Source organism: Polypterus senegalus, chromosome 10 (assembly GCF_016835505.1).
Source record: "Polypterus senegalus isolate Bchr_013 chromosome 10, ASM1683550v1, whole genome shotgun sequence".
In the NCBI taxonomy this organism is placed as follows: domain Eukaryota; kingdom Metazoa; phylum Chordata; class Cladistia; order Polypteriformes; family Polypteridae; genus Polypterus; species Polypterus senegalus.
In genome coordinates, this window is record NC_053163.1 from 161,717,208 (window position 1) to 161,740,878 (window position 23,671).

General features: G+C 43.0%; 2 protein-coding genes across 3 annotated transcripts in view; one reads left to right on the top strand and one right to left on the bottom strand.

Moving 5' to 3' along the window:
• Positions 1-14,106, bottom strand: part of znf414 (zinc finger protein 414) — a 63,947-nt gene extending 49,841 nt beyond the window's left edge. The window contains exon 1 of one of the 2 annotated variants that reach the window (XM_039767166.1): positions 13,931-14,106. The gene's annotated coding sequence lies outside the window, so the exon portion shown is untranslated. The remainder of the gene's footprint in view (positions 1-13,930) is intronic. The other variant, XM_039767167.1, reaches the window with a different exon arrangement.
• Positions 1-23,671, top strand: part of LOC120537906 — a 125,636-nt gene that overhangs the window by 97,451 nt on the left and 4,514 nt on the right. The window contains exons 6-7 of the transcript XR_005635411.1: positions 22,097-22,260; positions 22,446-22,654. The gene's annotated coding sequence lies outside the window, so the exon portion shown is untranslated. The remainder of the gene's footprint in view (positions 1-22,096; positions 22,261-22,445; positions 22,655-23,671) is intronic.

Here is a 23,671-nt window from a genome sequence, read left to right on the forward strand (position 1 = left end):
AGAAAAGTGATGATGAAAAGGATTATACCTTGCCTGAAGAAGGGGCCTGAGTTGCCTCGAAAGCTTGCATATTGTAATCTTTTTTTAGCCAATAAAAGGTGTCATTTTGCTTGGTTTTTCTCTACATTCACTTAAGAAACAAAGCAAAAGTTAAACCTCTGATATCATTGAAAGATGCTGAGAAATTAATTCACGCGTTTGTTTTCAGTCGACTAGATTACTGTAACGCACTCCTCTCAGGACCACCCAAAAATGACAGAATGCAGCTGCTAGAATCCTAACTAGAAAAAGAAAATCCGAGCACATCTCTCCAGTTTTGATGTCACTACACTGGTCACCTGTGTCATTCAGGATTGACTTTAAAATTCTGCTTATGGTTTATAAAGCCTTAAATAAACATGCCTTCCAAACGCACTTCAGCATTCCTCCTAACAGTGATGTCCCAAATCAGAAAACAATTCTAAATGTAGACAGATTGGTTCAACGTTGAACAGAAAATCTCCAAGCCGTCCTTGTACTGTACAAATGCGTGAAAACAGCCAAGCTGTTAGGGCATCCATTTTGCAGTCTCCTAGACGTTCAGCGCCCTTCTGCCTTCGGCATTTCCAACAGTTCGTTGATTCTGCACGAGGACCTTTCATTTCATACAGAATGATGCTTGTGCAGGAACTCACTGAGAGAGACTGGGAGAGCCGTAGAGAGCTGTGTGCCAACATTCTGCAAACCGGTTATTGAGATGCCATTGTCATGTGACATCAGCGACGAGGCACATTTCCATTTGAATGGTTGCATAAATAAGCAAAACTTTCACTACTGGACTGAAACCAACCCTCATGAACTTCATAGTTCACCCCTGCACAGTTTGGTGCGCCATTACAGAATTTGACATTGTAGGTCCTTACTTGTTTGGCCGGGGGGCAGGGGAGCAACAGTCACCGTCACTTCAGAATGTTACGTTGAAAAGCTAGAGAACTTTTTGTAGCCCGGCTGGACGAAATGGAGGTGATGGATGCCTGGTTTCTACAGGATGGAGTAACAGCTCATACGTTGTGAAGATCCATGCAAGCTTGGCAGGAGATGTTTCCGGAGAAGCTGATCTCCCTGCGTGGCGATGTCAGGTGGCCTTCATGTTTGCCTGATCTCGCTCTGTGCGATTTCTTCTGAAGTCAAAGGTATCCACACACAGTGACCTCAAAACCTTGAAGCCCTCAAGGATGCCGTTCACTAAAAAATCGCAGCTATTCCCCTTGAAATGGCCGAATGACTCACGCGAGCGTTCAGAAATCGTCTCCAAGAGTGCATCACTAATGCTAGACCTCATTTTGAAAACACGGTGAAAAAAATCTACTTTGTATCCCCTGTCTTGTGTCGTAATGAAATGTATTTTATCTTGTAGTGTTTTTGTAGAATAAACATCTGTAAGGTGGTGGTACTTTTTTTGGCTCACCCTGTATATGCCCTGCCACACAAAACTCTATAATTAAAAAAAACACCTTGACCGCACTGGTGCTTTACACATTGTAGGCTATGGGGCATGAAGGAAAAGCTTAAAAACTTCCCAAATACGTCCATTTTTCAAGCCAATGTGACATGTTTTTCACCATTCTGCTGTTCTGGGTGTTCATCTGTCATTTCCTAATCAGTATGCTATCAGGTAGAAACTCAAGTATTTCAGCATTCACTGCTGTTTGCCGAGGTGTCTTCTCTGCTTGTCACCAATTGTCTTTACTAGGATGTAATTAGGAAGGAAACCCCAAAGAATAAAAAGTGAAATAAAAAATGACAAAATAAGAGTTCAGCTTTTATAGTTATAGCAACAACAGAACTATTTCTAAATCTCTGTAGCTACAAACTCCAATCTCTGGGTTTCATTCACAGCGTTGGCTTCCAAACCACAGACTTGAAAAATTGACGGACAGGACCTTCGCACCGTAAGTCTCCTTTTTGACATTAACTTTCCGCCTTGCCTGTTAGTTCAGGTCCAGAATGAGTGGCGTGAAACACGGCAGTCTGGTCTATCAAAGAAAACCGAGTCTCTAGGCCGTGACAGTTAGCACACTTGCCATTCAACCAAGAAATCCAGGCCTGCTTCCCACCCAACTTCATTGACCAAACCAATGGGGCAGGAATCTCAGAAGCACAAACTATAAATAATCTATTAAAAAGTAAAGAGATATATAAAAGTAAAAAGGTTTAAATGATGAACTGTCAAACCACAAACACACACACACAGCACATTAGCGGTGTAAAGGTCCCACACTGCCACAGGAGAGGCCATATTGTCTCTGAAGTGGGGGGTAACAAGTGTAATCTCTCAACAACTCACTGACATCACAACTTTGCGGACCCCACTTCTCCATCTTATCTGAGGCTACTCAAGTCAGGTTTTTGAGACCCACATTATGGCCCGACTGCACCACCACCACTCTCATGCGGCTTAGAAATGGAGCACACGACCACACGACCACAACCACACAGTTAACTAAAATCTCAAAAACAAATGAAATCCACGAGCACATGTAGTCTAAACACAATCCCCCCTTCCCTACTTTACATTTACACTGCTCTTTTAAATAATAAACAGACAAGAGAGCAACTGTTTCAAACAGTGAGTATAACGAAACACTACAGTGTGATCTGTCGACAGAGATACAGTTAAGATGGCGGGGTGATGTTTAGCATGCTTGGCTTTCCACTACCAACTCCACGCTCGATTCCTGCCCATTACACTTAACATTTCTGCCAGTCAAACATTTCCTTTACTATTTCTGGCGAAGTCACAAGCTACTCTGGGACATAACAACACTTATTTACTAAACACAAAAGCATCATGGGTAATGAAGCTTGGTACCATATAATTTGTAATTACTTCTTACCATTCCACTTTCTCATCTGAGCAAAGGCAATGAAAATAAGATGCTTTCTTATACAAGTGAATCTCGTGCTACTGCATTTGTCTGAATGTCAAATAACCAAAAATAAAATGAAAACAACACAGCTATATAACAAACTGCTCAATCAGAGGTAAAAATGGCTCACTGACCGTGAAACTGTTAGCGCAGCTGCAAGGCTCTCCTCTGACTGTGCCAAGTATGCCTACTGAAAAACGATACACTTTATTTTTTAATCAAAGATATAATAAACATGACTGAGTGGTGCCTTTTATAAGCCCCGTGTGAATTATTTGGGCCAAGGTGCACAAAAGTAGAATTAGAATTGGGGATTGATTCATATCGGGTGGCATCGGTGGATCGTGGACTATCTTACAGACAGACCTCAGTATGTGCGTCTCGGGAACTGCAGGTCTGTCATTGTGGTCATCAGCACAGGAGCGCCGCAGGGGACTGGACTTTCTCCAGTCCTGTTCAGCCAACATACATCAGACTTCCGATACGACTCGGAGTCCTGCCACGTGCAAAAGTTCACGGACGACGACACTGCTATGGTGGGCTGCATCAGGAGTGGGCAGGAGGAGGAGTACAGGAACCTAATCAAGGACTTTGTTAAATGGTGCGACTCAAACCACCTACACCTGAACACCAGCAAGAACAAGGAGCTGGTGGTGGATTTTAGGAGGACCAGGCTCCTCATGGACCCCGTTGATCATCAGAGGTGACTGTGCAGAGCGTGCAGACCAATAAATATCTGGGAGTGCAGCTGGATGACAAATTGGACTGGACTGCCAATACTGATGATCTGTGTAAGAAAGGACAGAGCTGACTATACTTCATTAGAAGGCTGGCGTCCATCTACATCTGCAATAAGATGCTGCAGATGTTCTACCAGACGGTTGTGGTGAGCGCCCTCTTCTACGCGGTGGTGTGCTGGGGAGGCAGCATAAAGATGAAAGACGCCTCACGCCTGGACAAACTTGTTAAGAAGGCAGGCTCTACTGTAGGAGTAAAGTTGGACAGTTTAACATCTGTGGCAGAGCGACGGGCACTAAGCAAACTCCTGTCAATCATGGAGAATCCACTGCATCCACTGAACAGGATCATCTCCAGGCAGAGGAGTAGCTTCAGTGACAGACTTTTGTCACCGTCCTGCTCCACTGACAGACTGAGGAGACCCCACACTATGCGACTCTTCAATTCCACCCGGGAGAGTAAATGCTAACATTACTCAAAGTTATTGTCTGTTTTTACATGCATTTTTATTACTATTTAATTTAATATTGTTCTTTATCGGTATGCTGCTGCTGGATTATGTGAATTTCCCCTTGGGATTAATAAAGTATCTATCTATCTATCTATCAAATGGCTTCCTCCCATATTTCATTCAAAGCAAGAAAGTCAAATAAAGGCAGAATTTGGTATCTCTAATCAATTTAAAAATGGTATGAAGGCTTATCAATGACACTCCCTCAATCCACAGTCAAGACAGATTGTGTACAAATGGAGGAAATTAAAGGCCATTGTTACCCTCGCCAGGAGTGGTCGACCAACAAAGATCAGTCCAAGAGCAAGGCACACGTGTAATAGTCGGCGAGGTCACAAAGGACCCCAGGGTGTCTTCTAAGCAACTGAAGGCCTCTGTCACATTGGCTAATGTTCATAAGTCCACCATCAGGAGAACGCTGAACAACAATGGTGTGCATGGCAGTGTGGCAAGGAGAAAGCCACTGCTCTCCAGAAAGAACACTGCTGCTCGTCTGCAGTTTGCTAAAGATCACATGGACAAACCAGAAGGCTACTGGAAGAATGTTTTGTGGATGGATGAGACCAAAATAGAACTTTTTGGTTTAAATGACAAGCGTTATGGTTGGAGAAAGGAAAACACTGCATTCCAGCATAAGAACCTTATCTCATCTGTGAAACAGGGCAGTGGTAGTATCAGGGTGTGGGCCTGTTTTGTTGCATCTGGGCCAGGACGGCTTGCCTTCATTGATGGAACAATCAATTCTGAATTATATCAGAGAATTCTAAAGGAAAATATCAGGCCATCTGTCCATGAACTGAATCTCAAGACAAGGTGGGTCATGCAGCAAGACAACGACCATAAGCACACAAGTCGTTCTACCAAAGAATGGTTCGGTGAATGTTTTGGAATGGCCAAGTCAAAGTCCTGACCTTAATCCAATTGAAATGTTGTGGAAAGACCTGAAGCGAGCAGTCAATGTGAGGAAACCCACCAACATCCCAGAGTTGAAGCTGTTCTGTACGGAGGAATGGGCGAAAACTCCTCCAAGCCGGGGTGCAGGAATGAGCAGAAGTTACCAGAAACATTTAGGGGGGGTCACAGGATGTCCTTGACTATCCCAGCAATACCGGGAGTAAGGCAAGAAAAAAACTGGGCGGATGGCCCACCAGCACCATGCAGGTCATGATGGCATAGCCAATCAGAAAAGAATGTGCAACATGCAATAAAGTAACAGAAAACTAGAAATAAAGTTGTTTTATGTTTTTCCTTTGATCCAGTTATGTACTATCGATATCTTGAAACTGTATACTCTGGTGGCACAGCGGCCATTATTCATGCCTTAAATCTCAGGATGGGAATGCATGTTATTTACGTCACAGCACAATAAGGACTAATGTACTTTGGTGATTTGAGAACTACTGCTGACACAATTCCAGTATTCGGTAGTAAAGCAGGTAATCATACTCACCACTTAATACACAGAGAGAACATGCAGACCCCACGTAGACCCTAGCGCTGTGAGGCACTACCATTCAAAATGATTAGACATACAGGAATCCAAGGCAATACATACATTGGCAGCAGAGACACAGAACGTGGTTTACAGCCCACCATGCGGTACCCACCCAGATCTATAAATGAGACAAACATCAAAAACACTCGCAACTCGTATACGAGAACATTGCAATGCCTACGGTCTGTGATTTACACACATACAAGTTTGACCGGACACACATTTAAATGGGAATTCAAGGCCAACACTACAAGTGCCAGAGAACTGGCTGAATCGCGGTTATCCAATGAAAACGCCATTGACGGACATCTGGACATGAACTCAGCATATGCAGGCTTAAAAAGAGGAATATGCACATAATAAATAAGACTTCATGATCAAACCTCCTCTATGCCTAATCATTTTCCTCTGATGATGACTCCTGATAGGAGCTGAAAGCTTAACAATAAAAACTATTTTAAGATACGCAATTAATTTTCCCCCATTCTGGATTTCCGGCTACAAACATGCAGAACGCATCACAGACCTTCGTTTCCATAAACTATGTTCATCTGTCATTCAGTTCTTGTCACCTGACTGCAAGCACACTGAAGTGCCCCCTCGATTAGCTGTCACTGGAAGACTAAAGCATGCGTGTGCACGATATCAGAAGCAGCTGGTAATATCTTCACAGAATAACACAATACTTTTTGCAAAATAAAGCAATAAACAATGTTTGAGAGGCAGCGAAACGCTTCTGTAAAATAGTTTGACGGTATGTTCAGACAGATGCAATTGCAAGAAAAAGTAACTGAAGCCTTTGGAATTCCCTTGGTTTCAGCATTGATTCCTACTAAAATGTGGTCCGATCTTATTTTTATTTTTTTTGTTTTTCTCTTTCTTCGTCTTGTAAAGCAATCTGAGCTCCATCATTTGTATCATCCATCGTGTAAATAAATGTTGTTGCTGTTGATCTTCCAAGTCACAATTGCAGACACACACATCTGCCTAAACTAATAACACCCAACAGTTGGATGTTTTATGTCTTCATTGAGTACACTGAGCCATCATTCACAATGCAGGCCAGACAAAGGACGTGACCCTTTGTGTTAAAGTCTTCTCTCCAAGGCATTTTAATGAAGGAGACAAGACTGGAAGTGTGGGTTGTACAGGGGCCTTGCCCTTTAAATAAAGGCATACAAAGCCTGGCTGTAGAGAAATCTGACTAGTTAGTGTTGACCATGCCTCGGTCCAAAAAACTGTCAAAGGACCTTAGAGGATGCATTATGGAGAAGCCTGAACCTTGAAAAGACTACAAAGGCATTGCTAAAAAACCTGGGTGTTCATCACTCCAGACAAACTGTCAAAATATGGGAAAGACTGAGGGCTGTAACTCTCTCCCCATCCCCAGTAACGATCACTGCAAAAGAACAAAAGGGCAAACCTGAAAGTATAGAAGATAACAATCATACAGTCATGGCCAAAATTATCGGCACCCCTGGAATTTTCCCAGAAAATAGTTGCAATTCCAAATGTTATGGTATACACATTTTTATTTCCTTTATGTGCATTGGAACAACACAAAAAAAACAGAAAAAAATCCAAATCTGACATCATGTCACACAAAACTCAAAAACCGGGCCGGACACAATTATTGGCACCCTCAACTTAATATTTGGTTGCACGCCCTTTGGAAAAATTAGCTGAAATCAAGCACTTCCTATAACCATCAACAAGCTTGTTACACCTCTCAACTGGAATTTCCGACCACTCTTCTTTTGCAAACTGCTCAAGGTCTCTCAGATTTGAAGGGCGCCTTCTCCCAACAGCAATTTTGAGATCTCTCCATAAGTGTTCAATAGGATTTAGATCCGGATTCACTGCTGGCCACTTCAGAACTCTCCAGCGCGTTGTCTTCAACCGTTTCTGGGTGCTTTTTGAGGTATGCTTGGGGTCACTGTCCTGCTGGAACACCCATGACCTCTGACGCAGAACCAGCTTTCTGACACTGGGCCCTACATTGCGCCCCAATATCTTTTGGTAGTCTTCAGATTTCATGATGCCTGGCACACAGTCAAGGCTTCGAGTGCCAGAGGCAGCAAAACATCCTCAAAGCATCTCAGAACCTCCACCATGTTTGACTGTGGGGTACTGTGTTGTTCTTTTCTTCGTAGGCCTCATTCTGTTTTCTGTAAACAGTAGAATGATGAGCTTTACCAAGACGCTCTACCTTGGTCTCATCTGTCCACAAGACGTTCACCCAGAAGGATTGTGGCTTCCTCAAGTACATTTTGGCAAACTCCAGTCTGGCTTTTTTATGTTTCTGTGTCAGCAGTGGGGTCCTCCTGGCTCTACTGCCATAGCGTTTCATTTCATTCTGATGTCGACGGATAGTTTGAGTGGACACTGTTGCACCCCGAGTCTGCAGAACAGCTTGAATGTGTTTTGAAGTTGATTGGGCTGCTTATCCACCATTCAGACTATCCTTTGTTGCAGTCTTTTATCAATTTTCCTCTTCCGTCCACGTCCAGGGAGATTAGCTACAGTGCCATGTGTTGTGAACTTCTTGATTATGTTGTGCACGGTGGACAAAGGAACATGAAGATCTCTGGAGATGGACTTGTAACCGTGAGATTGTTGGTATTTTTTCACAATTTTTGTTCTCAAGTCCTCAGACAATTCTCTGCTCTTCTTTCTGTTCTCCATGCTTAGTGTGGCCCACTCAGACACACAGCAGAAAGGCTGAGTCCACGTTTCTCCGTTTTAACTGGCTTCAGGTGTGATTGCTATATTGCCAGCACCTGTTTCTTACCACAGGTGAGTTCAAACGAGCGTCATATGCTTGAAATAAAACGATTTAGCCACAATTTGGAAAAGGTGCCGATAATTCTGTCCGGAGTTCTTTTGTGACATGATGTCAGATTTGGCTTTTTTTCCTCTGTTTTTTGTGTTGTTCCAATGCACATAAAGGAAACAATTTTCTGGGAGAAATGGCGCATTTTCTGGGAAAATTCCAGGGGTCCCGATAATTTCGGCCATGACTGTATCTCAAATATGTAATAGCATGTATTAATGTGAGCATAGACAAGAAATAAGTAAAATGTATGCCAAGTGGTTGATTAATAAAGCCATGTGCCCATATTTCTTGTAAAATAGATGTTAAGGAAAAATATTTAATTTACTACATTTTCTCAAACCCTGTCATAAGTTATATAGCACATTAAATGCTCGGGGTTTGAGAAAATCTAGTAAATTAAATATTCATTTTACGATGAAGTTTAGTGTACAATGTTCGACTTTAATCTTGACATAAATGGCGAGAATAAAGTCAACATGTCGACTTTATTCTCATCATAAGTGTAGAAATTAAAGTGGAAATGTCAAGAATAAAAACATGTCAACTTTGTTCTCGACTTATAGTTTGATTTTTTTCTTCCCTGTGTCTGTATTGTTTTTTCTTCACCGTTTCCCTAATACGATTCTGTAGGGCTATAGCACAAATAGCATTAAAAATTCAAGTTGCGGTTTTATTATTTATGTATATAGCGCGTAGCTTGAAGCAAAGTCCATATTAATGCAATATACCTTAATGACGGTTCAGTTGGTAAAGATGTCATCACCAAGTTGCACTTGTTTTATTTTATTTTAATTTGGTGAATACTGTGTAATGTACCTGGGCTTGAAGTCTTGAAGTAATAGTATCATTACTGGAAGTTGCACTATTATTTATTTTATTGTTATTATTTATTAGTTTAAATATGCTGCAGATTAATGATGGTTTACTTTAACGTGTCAGTGGACAGAGATTGTTAAGATTAACAGAAAGTGTAGTTGGTTGACAAAACATATTCACACTTTATTCCTTTTCTGAGACGTGTTCAGTGACAAGCACCTCTGGATATTTTACAAAGTCTAAATGCCTCTTTGGATGGTTTAAAATATGTTGAAAAAATTATAATTTAAGTTTTTGCAAAATTTGTTCAATAAAAAGGTTCTCTATTTTGACTGCAACTGTCACGCAATGTGATTCCTTCTCTCCATTAGTGCCACCCCCTTGAAAACGATCACTTTATGGTGCCATGTGTGAATACTCGTGTGCACATTAAAATGTTTTTTGTACGATTCTCCTGACAGTGGAGTAGGTTACTCTTAGCCAGTCTACTGCGGTAATCGCAGTGGAAAATGTGGTTAACATCAACGCATGCATGGGAAAAAAACACCATTGAATACCACAAAACGGGTACAATTTAGAAAAATACCGCGATATAGAATTGTGGTCATACCGCTCAGCTCTAGCCTCTAATTTATTATACCTTTATGTTTATGCATTATATAATTAGTAAAGCTTGCAAATTGTATTTTGCGCTCATTACAATTCCTTCTGAACGCTTTGAAATCATTTTGCTTTGCTTTTTGTCTAGTGCCTACTGCCTCTTGACTCGTCTTGATGTCTAGTTAAGCAAGACGTTGAGCTTTTTGTGCCCCCTCCATATAATCTTAGCTCATATTTTTATGCCGCCTCAACGCACACCAAGGGTGCACCTGCTAATGGCACCTAAGAGGTCAAAATTATTCACTTTTACAAAACTACGAAAAAATAGGGATGGGTAATACAGGCAAGTGGAGCAACGTTTAATGCTGTTTTGAAGTCACCGATTACAAATATGATAACATTTTTGATATTTGTTCTTCACTGGTGGTCCGAGCCCTTGAAGCGCCATTCCCAGAAGGTTAAACATTTCAAACATAAGCAAGCAGAGTATTCATTTTAGATGACTTCAAGGTCAGTGACTATGAATACTGCGTTATCTTTGATCCTTACTTGGGGTCTAACCTCTATGGGTAAAAAAAAAAAACATTTCTGTTACAATAAAGAATATTTAGACTAAACACCTGAACTGAAGCATGAATATTTGGTGCGACTATTCTCATTTAATATGTAATTCTACCTCCTATTGCAATTCAAGAATCCCTCTGCATGCTTAATAAACATTTGAAGATGGTCTTATTTGGTGAATTTCTGTCTGTTATGTTTTTGTAACCGTGAAGTAAATTATTATATTTCTTATGATAACTCAGTCTATTTTGTTATGTCCACGATGATTCCTGATGGTGCCCATATTGTTTTTGCTAAGCATGATTCTTTATTGTAAAAATGTATCTGTACTTTAATTTAGCTGCTTCACAGCGAACCACAAACAACCTTAAGTACAAGTGAACAGCTGCTTCAAGCGAAGACTTCCTAGCTTGGCACAAGCACACCAAACAGTTGTCTTCACACCTGAGCTACACCTGAGCTACAAATCACCAAAATAATAACAATAATAAACTCTTTACATTTATATTGCACGTTTCTCTCTACTCAAAGTACTAGACACAAGGGAACCACTTCAACCACCACTAATGTGTGGCATCCACCTATATACAACACAATACAATTTATTTTTTGTGTAGCCCAAAATCACTCAAAAAATGCAGCAGTGGGCTTTAACCGGCCCTGCCTCTCGACAGCCCCTCAGCCTTGACTCTCTAAGAAGACAAGAAAAGACCCTTGTAGGGAAAAAATTGGAAGAAACCTCAGGAAAGGCAGTTCAAAGAGAGGCCCCTTAACAGGTAGGATGGGCGTCAAAACAAAGGGGGTCAACACAAGACACAAAACAGAACACAAGTCATCCTCCATGCAGTATAAAAATAAAAATATTACAAGTACGGAGTAGAATTTTACAGTCGATGATATCACACAATATGATTTGGATCTGTTTAGAGTCCTGGAGACCATTTGGCCATTCCACAGCTGAGACTGGGCCAGCCAATCCGATGAAAGGACCCCTCTACCCGACGATTCCTGCGATCCTCCATCAGGGATGACTTGACCTTAGGCAGGCAGGCGGGCAGTGGCACTGAGTGCCACTATATGATGCAACGGCAGCCATTATTGCACCAGTACACCCACCAGACACTAGCTGTTAGGTGGTCCATGAGGACTGATTGAGACTATTGACGTTAGGTGGAATGCCTACAGGGGGCTGGGTGGTCTTGTGGCCTAGAACCCCTGCAGATTTTGCTGTTTTTTTTTCTCTAGCCGCCTGGAGTTTTTTTTTTTTTCTGTCCTTCCAGGCCATCTGACCTTACTTTTATTTTATGTTAATTAATATGTTTGCATTTTGTCTTTTTTCTCTTTCTTCATTCTGTAAAGCACTTTGAGGTCACATCTTTTGTATGAGAATGTGCTATATAAATAAATGTTGTCATTGTTGTGAGGGGGTAATAAAGATAGCAAATTAGAGAATGGAGCGGATTAGGGGGCCAGAATGATTAGGCCATGGAGGGCAATTTAGCCTGGACATTGGGATAAACTCTACTCTTCTCGAAAGATGCCCAATGATCTGAGTACAAAGAGTCAGGACCTCGCTTTTATGTCTCATCCAAAGGACAGCACCATATTCACTGCACAGTGTCATTGGCATGCACATAGACACCTCAGGGTCAGCGCCCCCTGCTGGTCTCACCAACACCTCTTCCAGCAGCAACCCAAGCATTTTCCTAGATCACGGGTGACAAACTCCAGGCCTGGAGGGCCACAATGGCTACAGGTTTTCATTCTCACCCTTTTTCTAATCAGTGACCAGTTTTCACTGCTAATTCACTTCTTTTCCTTCATTTTAAATAGCCCTGTTAGAAGGATTCAGTCCTCTGAATTGATTTGTTTCCTCATTAAATGGCAGCCAAACAGAAATAAGGCAAGAAACGAGCCAACAGATGACCAGCTAAACTGGTGCTTCAAACTCCAACCAGTTTCTTAATGAGAAGCCGATGCTTGCTGTTAATTAAACCCGTTATTTAATTCCATGGCTTGTTGCGGCTCGCGTTCTGCCACAGCAGACATTTCCAAAACTGTCGATTTTCTGTTTTTCATAAAAATATTGTCAAAGTGTTTTGGTGATCTGATCGATCAGCCTTACTAAGACCTTCACCTTTCTTTATTTTCAGATATTGTGTGATGGGCACAGGTGAGCTGGTCATGTGGCAGCTTGTTCTGTGTCTCATTATTGTTTGGCTGCTAATTAAGGAAAAAGAAATAACTAAGGGGCCTGAGTCAAGTTAATTTAAAAGAAGTAATTAGCAGCAAAACTGGTCACTAATTAAGAAGATAATTAGAATGAAAACCTGCAGCCACAGCGGCCCTCCAGGACTGGAGTTCGACACCCTTGTCCTAGATGGGCTCCCATCCAACATGAAGTATGGCTGCTGAACCAAAGCCACACATCCGCCCACACCTGTGAGGTCCTATCCCGTTTCTCGACCCGATGCCACCTCTGCGTGGTCTCAAATCTCAGTCCAGACCCTCTTCATATGTAGCTCCTGGTTGGTGGAATGAGCTGCCCACCTGGATTCGGATTTCTCTCAACGTGTTTAACAAGCCTCTCCCGTTTAGTGAGTTTTTTTTTGTCTTAACTGTTAGGTTTTTGTAACTTTGCGGTATTTCTTCTCATTTCTTAGAAGCTCCCCGAATGAAGGCGGCTTACGCTAATTTCGACTTTTTACTTGTGAACTTGCTTCAGCGATCTGCGCCTGATATGTGAAAAGCGCTACAATAAAATAAACGGAGTGAGTGAAAGGAGCGTAGGATACAGGGGCCTACATCGGCAGTAAAGGGTACAAGTGTGGAACCAGCCCTGGACGGGACGCCATTCCTCAAGAAGTGCCACTGTCGCACGCCCCTTTTGGTGTCACTAACAGCGCCCTCGTCTACATTCCGTGGTGTCTTCATGCACTTTTCTGGACTTTCCGAAGCTGCTCTTGGCATTCATTCAGCTGCGCTTTAACTTTACCGTGCTGCTGACCCGACTCGTCTTATTCGGTGTTTTGTAAGGGACCTTGCGCACGGATGATTACGGGGATCCCCCCTCCTGTGCTGCGCAGATCGCTTCGTTCACTCGCCTCCGTTACGTTCTGACTGAGAGCAGCGCGCGGGACACCCCGCTGTGCTGACGCCCACCGCCGCCCCTCTTCTTCTTGTTATGGGGGGTCGGCGGATGAACCTTTTCAAGAAACAAAACAATGGAAACACGTGCGGCGGGCTGTTTATCTGCGAGCGCACCAGCTGTGCAGTCACGCACATTTTTTTTTTTCTTACATCGAAAGTGCCGGCGGATCAGCAAACAAAACCCTCCTTCAGCATTCATGTTAATTTGCGTTGTGCGTTGGCGCTCCGCGACACAATTACATTTTTTGTTTAACTTATGAACATAACCCCTCACGCCTCCAAAAAAAAAAAGAAAAATCTTCGTTACTCACCATAAGAAATCTGGAAACAGAGGAGCCAAATAAGACGGGAGTTTGTATTCAAAGTAAGTACGAAATATGGTGTTCACAATTCAAGACAAAAAACGTCAACAAACACTGGACACCAACCTCCTAGTCGTTCAAAGAATACGTGGACGACATTTTGAAACGCTGCTGTCGCGAGACGTCAGTGCGCGGGCACGAGCAACCTCCATTCCGGGCATTCCTAATAGCGCATGCGTGAAAGCGTTCTTCTCGGCGGGGACTCCGTCAATCTGGCGCGAGGCTCCAAGTCGAGGTAAGCGAAGGAAGGCAGCGGTGGTGGGCTGCTTTACAGGTACCCGCTCTGTCTTCCTCGACATAAAATGTAGGCATCACCCTTTTGAAACTGTATGTCATATTTAAATGAAACCTGGAATATTGTTGCATCTTGATATCATCATTTTGAAATTTCATATCAGACTTTACAGAAGGGTGCTCCGGTTTCCTCCCACAGTCCAAAGACATGCAGGTTAGGTGCATTGGCGATCCTAAATTGTCCCAAGTGTGTGTCTGCCCTGCCCGGGGATTTGTTCCAGGCTTGCGCCCTTTGTTGGCTGGGGTTGGCTCCAGCAGACCGCGTGACCCTGTTTTAGGATATAGCGAGTTGGATAATGACTGACTGACTTTACAGAAGGGGTGCCAAACTCAGATCCTGGGGGCAAGAGCAGCGTTTGGGGGTGGCAAGTGGGGCGACCGCTGCTTTTGAGGTCCACGTGTCAAGTTCGAGCAGATTTGTCAAGTTATATTCTCCAGTGTGTGTGTGTCTCTCTCTCTCTCTCTCTCTATATATCTATATCTATATCTATATATATATATATGGAAAAAGTTTGGGAACCCCTCTTAATTCATTGGATTTTGTTTATCATTGGATTTCAGCAGTGACATTAAATTTATTGGATTAACTGAAAATATGCAATATGCAGCATAAAAAAATTAGACGGGTGCACAAATTTGGGCACCCCAACAGAGATATATGACATCAACACTTAGTTGAGCCTCCTTTTGCTCCTTTGAGCCTCTAGACACTGACCTCCTATGGCCTTTGATGAGTGTCTGGATTCTGGATGTTGGTATTTCTGACCATTCTTCATACAAAATCTCTCCAGTTCAGTTACATTTGATGGACAACCTGCTTCAAATCATCCCATAGATTTTCGATGATATTCAAGTCAGGGGACTGTGACGGCCATTCCAGAACATTGGACTTCTCCCTCTGTATGAATGCCTTTGTAGATTTCCAACTGCACTGTTTTAGGTCATTGTCTTATTGGAATATCCAACCCCTGAGTAACTTCAACTTTGTGACTGATGCTTGAACATTATCCTGAAGAATTTGTTGCTATTGGGTTGAATTCATCCGTCCCTCAACTCTAACAAGGGCCCCAGTCCCTGAACTGGCCCCACAGCATGATGGAACCTCCAGCAAATTTGACAGCAGATAGCAGGTGTTTTTCTTCAAATGCGGTGTTCTTCTTCCGCCATGCAAAGCGCTTTTTGTTCTGACCAAATAACTCCATTTTTGTCTCATGAGTCCAAAGCATTTTGTTCCAAAATGAATCTGGCTTGTCTAAATGAGCATTGGCATACAACAAGCGATTCTGTTTGTAGTGTGAGTGCAGAATGGGCTTCTTTCTCATCATCCTGCCATGCAGATGTGCTGAATTGTAGAACGATGTACGCATACACCATCTGCAGCAAGATGTTCTTGCAGGTCTTAGGAGGTGATCTGTGGTTGTCTGTCACCATTCTCACAATCCTGCCTCTTCATGTCCTGCTCTTGTATTTTTCTTGGCCTGTCGGACCCGAGTTGGTTTAACAGCAACTGTGCCTGTGGCCTTCCATTTCCTGATTCCATTCCTTACAGTTGAAACTGACAGTTTAAACCTCTGAGATCGCTTTTTGCAGCCTTCCCCTAAACCAGGAGACTCAACAATCTTTGTTTTCAGATCTTTGGAGAGTTGCTTTGAGGATCCCATGCTGTCTGTCACTCTTCAGAGGAGAGTCAAAGGGAAGGAAGCACAACTTGCGATTGACCACCTTAAATACCTTTGACTACTCATGATTGGACACTCCTGTCTATAAAGTTCAAGGCTTAACGAGCTCAGCCAACCAAGTAATCAGCATTGAGTGGTGACAGGCATTCAAATCAGCACAATGACAAGGGGACCCACATTTGTGCACAGCCAGTTTCACATTTGATTTAATTTCATACAACTAAATACTGCGTCTCTAAAATCTTTTTTCAGGAAACACCCCAGTACTCCTAGGAAATGAAAGACATACCACTGGTATCTTTATTGTTGAAAGGAGAGTCGATTATTATGCTGGCTGAGAGGGGATCCCAAACTTTTTCATATGACTGTATATGTGTATATATATATATATGTATGTATATAATATATATATATATATATATACACACACTCCCCTAAAGGATTATTAGGAACACCTGTTCAATTTCTCATTAATGCAATTATCTAATCAACCAATCACATGGCAGTTGCTTCAATGTATTTAGGGCTGTGGTCCTGGTCAAGACAATCTCCTGAACTCCAAACTGAATGTCAGAATGGCAAAGAAAGGTGATTTAAGCAATTTTGAGCGTGGCATGGTTGTTGGTGCCAGACAGGCCGGTCTGAATATTTCACAATCTGCTTAGTTACTGGGATTTTCACGCACAACCATTTCTAGGGTTTACAAAGAATGGTGTGAAAAGGGAAAAACATCCAGTATGCGGCAGTCCTGTGGGCGAAAATGCCTTGTTGATGCTAGAGGTCAGAGGAGAATGAATGGGCCGACTGATTCAAGCTGATAGAAGAGCAACTTTGACTGAAATAACCACTCATTACAACCGAGGTATGCAGCAAAGCATTTGTGAAGCCACAACACGCACAACCTTGAGGCGGATGGGCTACAACAGCAGAAGACCCCACCGGGTACCACTCATCTCCACTACAAATAGCTTCGTGCCCTGGATGTGCATCCCAAAAATCTCCATCAACTGCAAGATGCTATCCTATGAATATGGGCCAACATTTCTAAAGAATGCTTTCAGCACCTTGTTGAGTCAATGCCACGTAGAATTAAGGCAGTTCTGAAGGCGAAAGGGGGTCAAACACCGTATTAGTATGGTGGTCCTAATAATCCTTTAGGTGAGTGTATATGTATATATATATATATAGAGAGAGAGAGAGAGACGACGCCCGCCGTAGCATACCGTGGTGTAAGAATAGGAATGAAAAACGGTGCATTGCCTTCGTCAACCGGATGAACCAGAAGAGAAATATATATATAAGAGATATATACTTGAGATGCTTCTAAGAGGAACCCTTTTAAAATACCTCTTCAAGGTCAAATTCTGTACACGTACGTCTTTAAAGACATTCCATAGTCCACCCTCATCGCCCGAAAAGGGTCGCCAGTATAATCCCTTCCTAAAATAGGAATAGCCCATTAGTCGCTGGGTTGGCTTCTCCTATCTATAGAAAAAAGGCATTGCATCCAGATTAGACTACGATGAGGTCATCCACAACTTTTCCAATCAGAAGGCAAGAAAAGTGAATTTTTGTCTCTGAACCTGGAAACCGGTAAGAGATTTCATGATGATACCACTACGTTCATTTCACACTTCCTGTCGAAACACTGAAAGTCACATTGTAGGCCATGAACATGTCCGGATATTAATGCACAAAAACACGATAACTGGCTGACGTGACATGAACGTGAGTTATGACTAAGATATCCTGCATATCGAGACTCAAAGTATACTTGCAATTTGGATCCTTTTCTAGAAGAGGCCCTGCTAATTTCCATATGACACCGCATCACATTTCGCACTGTTGTGGTATTGTCATGAATTATGAATTGCACTTTTTTAATAGATTATATGTTATATTCTGATAAAGTCCGCGTGTTATCTTGTAAAAAATTTAGCTGAAGACTGTAATGAGAAAATCCGGTGTATGTTAACATTCTTTTTATTATAAGTTTATACAGTCCACACATACCCGTAACAGCGTTTGACATAACCGGCCCCGCACACCCCTAAGGCTGCCTCTGCCCAGGGGGCACCAATGGCTGCAGGCTTTCATTCCAACCTCTTTGCTATCTGGTAACCATTTACTGCTGTCTAGTTAACCAGACTTCTCAGTCTTAATTACTGCCTTAGTTTCACAGGTCTGCAAAATTAAACCCATAAAGTGTTTGGATTTGAGTAAGATGTCCTAATTCAGGGCATTTGTAAGAAATGTAACAATTTAAGTCATGAGGTTATATGTGCACAGCAAACAAGAAGAGTTGCCTCAAATACCTGAAATGGCAAAAATGTGGTTAGTTCAGAAATTAGATTAGATTGGTTTAGATGATCATCATGCCGGAGAGACAAGACGTTCCACGAGCCTACCTGGCTGGGCCTCCTCAAATTAGGACCGAGTGCTGCCGTGCAGTGGGCGACGCCTCAGCACCACACCAGTTCTGATCCCCGACAGGCCTGACCCCATTGGCTCTCCGACAGTCTTGACTCTTCTGGGGATGAGGCACCCATCCCATTCATGATGCGAGCAGAGCTACTCCCTCAGAGAGCAGAACGGAGAGCCCCATCTGTCGTCTCAGAGCTGTGTGAAGTTTTTTTTACGGTGGTTGGAGTGTCAATCCAATTGCAGGGCCGGATGCAGTGTAACGTCATACCCAGGTCATACCATACCATCTGTTGGCGAAGAAAGATTCAATGATCTTGACTTTGCCAATGATACTGTGATCTTCTTGGAGTCAATGGAGGCTCTGATTGGAGCTCTCGAGAGTGTGAGCATCCGGGCTTGCGAGTGTCCTGATAAAGGCCTTTAATGATGTCTTGGGCACGGCCATCAGCAGTGAGTCTGTCTGCAGAGAGAGTGCCGACCTCGTCATTGAGAGGTTTACTTGCCTCGGCAGTGACATTCATGTGACTCTTCCTATGAAGTCAGTAGATGGATTGGGAGAGCATGGGGGGACATGAGGTCACTGAGGGGTGTTCCTGATATCTGCAAAAGGATGAAGGTCCAAGTCTTTAGAGTCCTGGTGCTTCCTGTCTTGCTATATGGTTGTGAGACATGGGCACTATCCAGTGACCTGAGATGAAGACTGGACTCCTTCGGTACTGTGTCTCTCCGGAAAATCCTTGGGTACCGTTGGTTTGACTTTGTGTTGCTCACGGAGTCCCAAATGAGGCACATTACCTGCGTTGTGAGGGAGCGTCCGTTACAGCACTACGGCCATGTGACATGATTATCAGAGGGTGGTCTAGTTCACTGGACCCAATGGCTGGACCAGGCCAAGGGGACGCCCATATAACACCTGGCTGTAGCAGATAGAGGGTCATTTCCGGAGGGTGGGACTGGACCGTGTGATGGGTTGCCAACTGGGATCCTGAGCTGTTTTGTTGTGTGGTGGGTGCATCAACACGCTGTACCTGACCTGTGTAGATGATAAAGTTTCTTAATCCCAAGTAGAAATTTGGACACGTACAGCAGCAGAAACATTAAAAAAACCAAACATGCAGGCTTGCAGGACAAATAATACAAACAATCAAAAGATAGATAATAATCAATCATTTGCATTGTACAGAAATAGCACAATAAACTTACGGAGATAGGCATTTAGTCTGGGACAGTGTGAGCAGTCATTGAGTTGCCTGCCGTGCCGGTGCTCAGTTATTTTGCACCCCTAGGCCAAGCTTATTAGTGTGCCCACCGACTGTTCGGTAGCTAACCTCTGCGACGGGCCTTTATCCCCCCCCAGCACCCTCCCGGATGTCTAATTCGCCTTAATGGAGGCATCGGCCCTTGTTGCCTGATCGCAGCCAGCAGAAAGTATCCCCAGAGGCACACCATGGAGGAACTAGCATAGAAAAATGCTGCTTTATTAAAATGGTTTAATAGTACACTGGTAAACCCTTTTGTTTCAATTGTGTCATGCATTTTTATGAACCTCAGTTCACCAGATATGCCTTACATCTCTTGTTCTTTGTATGTCTTGCTGCCTTTTATCACTGGACCTTCTACCCTTTACATCCCTCTTTCTTATGTGCTCATCGTTGCCTTTTTTTGTTGGACATTTAGGCCACATTGTGGATGCCAGACAGCGGGACACACAGACACATGCCACACAATTTACCATCTTATGCTGGCCACTTGTCTTTGTTCACTCTTGTGTGCTGGACGGCATTACGCCTGGGGAAGGACACAGAATCCTGGCCAGACAGACATTTTATCACTTTACTTATCTATAAAGGTGAGGTGAGCCTGTTGCTGAAAGTGTTATTTTTCATGGTTGCATCCAGTTTTGCCGCCATTCTCTTTTCCACTGTAGCTTCCAATGTGTCCAAAGTTAGAGCCCTGTGATGGATTAGGACTTCCTGATAATTTTGTTCAAGCATTGAACAATCCAGACAAGAACAGGCCACTCAGCCCTCCACAGCTCACCCGTCCTATCCAATTCATTTTTCTAAAATAACATCAAGTCGAGTTTTCAAACCTGTCTACCACACTACTTGCTCACTTATTCTGCGTGTCGCTAATGTTAGTGTGAAATGTGCCCTTCACAAGTTCCCAGCTGTGTCTCCGTGTTTTCTTGACAAACTCATTTTAAAGTTACTGTCTTGATTAACTGGACTAATGCATTCAGGCGAGATGTAATCTTGAAGATGTAATCTGAAGAAGGGGCCTGAGTTGCCTCGAAAGCTTGCATGTTGTAATCTCTTTCGTTGGCCAATAAAAGGGGTCATTTTGCTTGGCTCTTCTCTACATTCATAATGGCTAATACGGTACAACACCCTAGTACTGGAAATCCAGCTAAATAATATAAGATGCTCCAGTTTTGTTGCTTCCTCATAGAATTCCAGCAGGTTGGTAAAACACGACCTCCCTCTTCTGACCCCACGCTGACTGTCCAGTCAAACTCCCATTCTTGCAATGTGGAGCTCAGTCTTCTCCTAATTCCTTCCATTAATTATATACTATAGTTGCTCTGATCTGCCCCCTCACCCTTTTTATATAATGGGATGATATTTGCCATTTTCCAGTCCTTCAGAATTTCCCCAGTAATCCGGACAAACATCTAAGAAACTGGATACATGTATTCATGACTTATTAAAGTGCAGTGAAGAGGAACGACCCAAAAGCAATAGTGTTCAGCCACATTGACTCATCTGGAGATAATTTTACTTGGATTGCAGCTCGAGTTAGGACAAGAGGAAACTCAAGAAGCGGCTGAGGTGAGGTTCACAGATGAGAACCCAATTGACGTGTGCATCATTTGCTTCTGCCCAGCTTTCGAGTTAAAGCCACTGCACTACACTATCAATGACTCACACCCCCGTCTACTTGAATTGCTGTCCTCCCCTCCTCAGGAATTAAAAACTTTAATATGACCTTCTGTTTTACCTCCACTTACTGAGAATGTATACATGTAGATACCGAAGTAGACAAACACAGACATACAGACTTAGGAGTACATCATTGGACAACAGATCAAGAGAATGTGCCAACTTCAAAATGTTTACTGGTTACTGTCTGCCACTAGATGTCACTGTGGTGTGCTGTTTCAAATGTTTTAAATCACCGACTGTTTTTGTGAATCCGTCATTTCCGTTGATTCGGTCTCTTGTGTGCTCTATTGGTGCCATGCCTAATTGCCAGCTGTGTTGCACACAGAGCCACCTCCACAACTTTAGACAAAAATGAACCTGTGAGCCGCGCTAGCAGTTTGACTGAGTCACTGGGTATGTCAGACTACACACCTGACGGTCACAGGAGCGCACCACACCTGCCTCCAACTCTCTAAGATGAAGTCAACGACTGAAAATCCAGTCAGGTAATGTGACCAGGCCTGAAGCTGGTCATCGGGTGGCTGCAGGTTTGGCAAAAAAGAAACAATTGAGGCTTATGAATCTTAACAAGTGAACAGTTTAAAATTTAGGCAAAAGAAGTCTGCTCAATTAGACAGTAGTAATAAGTTACTAATTGAAAAAAGAGGTTGCTGTCAACATTAAGGAAAGGGAAGATCATTAAGGTTTGGGGTCCCACGGGGTGCCTAATGAAAGAAAAACAGTACAATTGCTGGATATGGCTTTGCTGCTTAAACATGAATTTCCTTCTAAAGGTCCAACCACCTCGGCAGCTACTTCTCAAATGAACATCGACTTCCGGTCAACGCCCGCTTTAAACTGAGCAGGAGGCGGAGCTTCAGATGGTCCTCTGGAAGTCAGGTCGGCTTTTTTATCCTGCAGCAGTTCCTCCGCTCTAAGGCAGGGGACATAACAAGAGGTTAGTGCAGATGTCATTTTATTAATCATCCCTTTGCTTCCCCTGAAAATAACCCATGAGACCCTCTCCGTGCTTACATGTGGGACACTACAGTGAAAACGAGTGTTCTCCGTGGCCCTCCAGGATGTGAGTATGACACCCTTGTAAGTTTTTTAATCATCACAGTTTCCATTCTGCTTTTCCAGATTTTATTCTACTGAATGCTGAACGGGGAGGGCAGCTGCCTCAGTGTCAGACCCCCTAGTGTGGTCGCTTAAATGACCCGAAAACGAGGAAGGAAAATCAAAATGATCATACGGAAGTCCTGACTTGAACCCAAGAGAGAGAGAGAGTGGCAGATCCTGACATGACTGGCTGCTAATGTGTCAAAATTACAGCAGTTCTGCAAAGAAAGGTGAGTGATGTGAAAGACTGACGTCAAGGGATACAAAGCGTTTAGCGGTAAGTAACACTTTGGGGGTATTTACTTTTTCACGTGGGTTATAGGGGTGCTGGAACGAAGCTTAAACATTGTATTGTGTGTTCCCTCGGGGTCTTTTTCTCAAATGCTGTCATTTCGTCTTAAGGTCTGAGGTTGGGAGATATGTTTTTAACAGCACAGCACCACCCAGACATTGAAGCCTTCAGCCTAATGCAGGTCAGTCGGTTGGGTGGTCTTTTAGAATTGTATATGGTCAGATAAATAACAGTGTAATAGCAACTTAATATCGAACACAAAGTAGACAAAGTAACACATTAAAATTGCATGTCTTCATTTTAGGAATATCAGAACTAAACAAGTTGGAGTTGTATATGGCTGAGCATAGTTATGATGACAGTAACAGAAACCTGCCTAAATAACAAAGAGGTGGGTGAGTATGACATGGACGGCTACACGTTACTTAGGAAAGAGGGGCAAAAAATGGAAAGATGGGAGAGTCGCCATTTATGTAAAACAGAATCAAAATGCAAGGCTTCTTCAGTTGGATGATGAGCCGCACCTTAGTGAGGACGTCTGGATTTGACTTAAACAGCATTAGGGTTGAGCCCTCATATTAGGGGGGTGTTATAGACCCCCTAAATAGAGACAGTACTTTCAATGTGCATCTTTTTAATAATATTAAAAAAGGAAGTTCATAGGGGGGATATTATAGTCACCCGCATTGTGAAGTGCCCATTTTTAAACCAGGCTTAATGGTCCATTGGATGGTGAACTGCATTTATGAACCTCTGTTTACCAGATGTGCCTTACATGCCTCTTTCTCTGCGCATCGTGTTGCTTTTCTCTCCTGAACAGTTTACTATCTTATGTCGCCCACTTGTCTTAGTTCATCGGACAGTCCTGCCCTCTTGTGGACACCAGACGATATTACTCCCAGGCAAGGGCATGAACGCCGGGGGTCTGTCCACTTTTCAGGAGAGAACTCCTTAA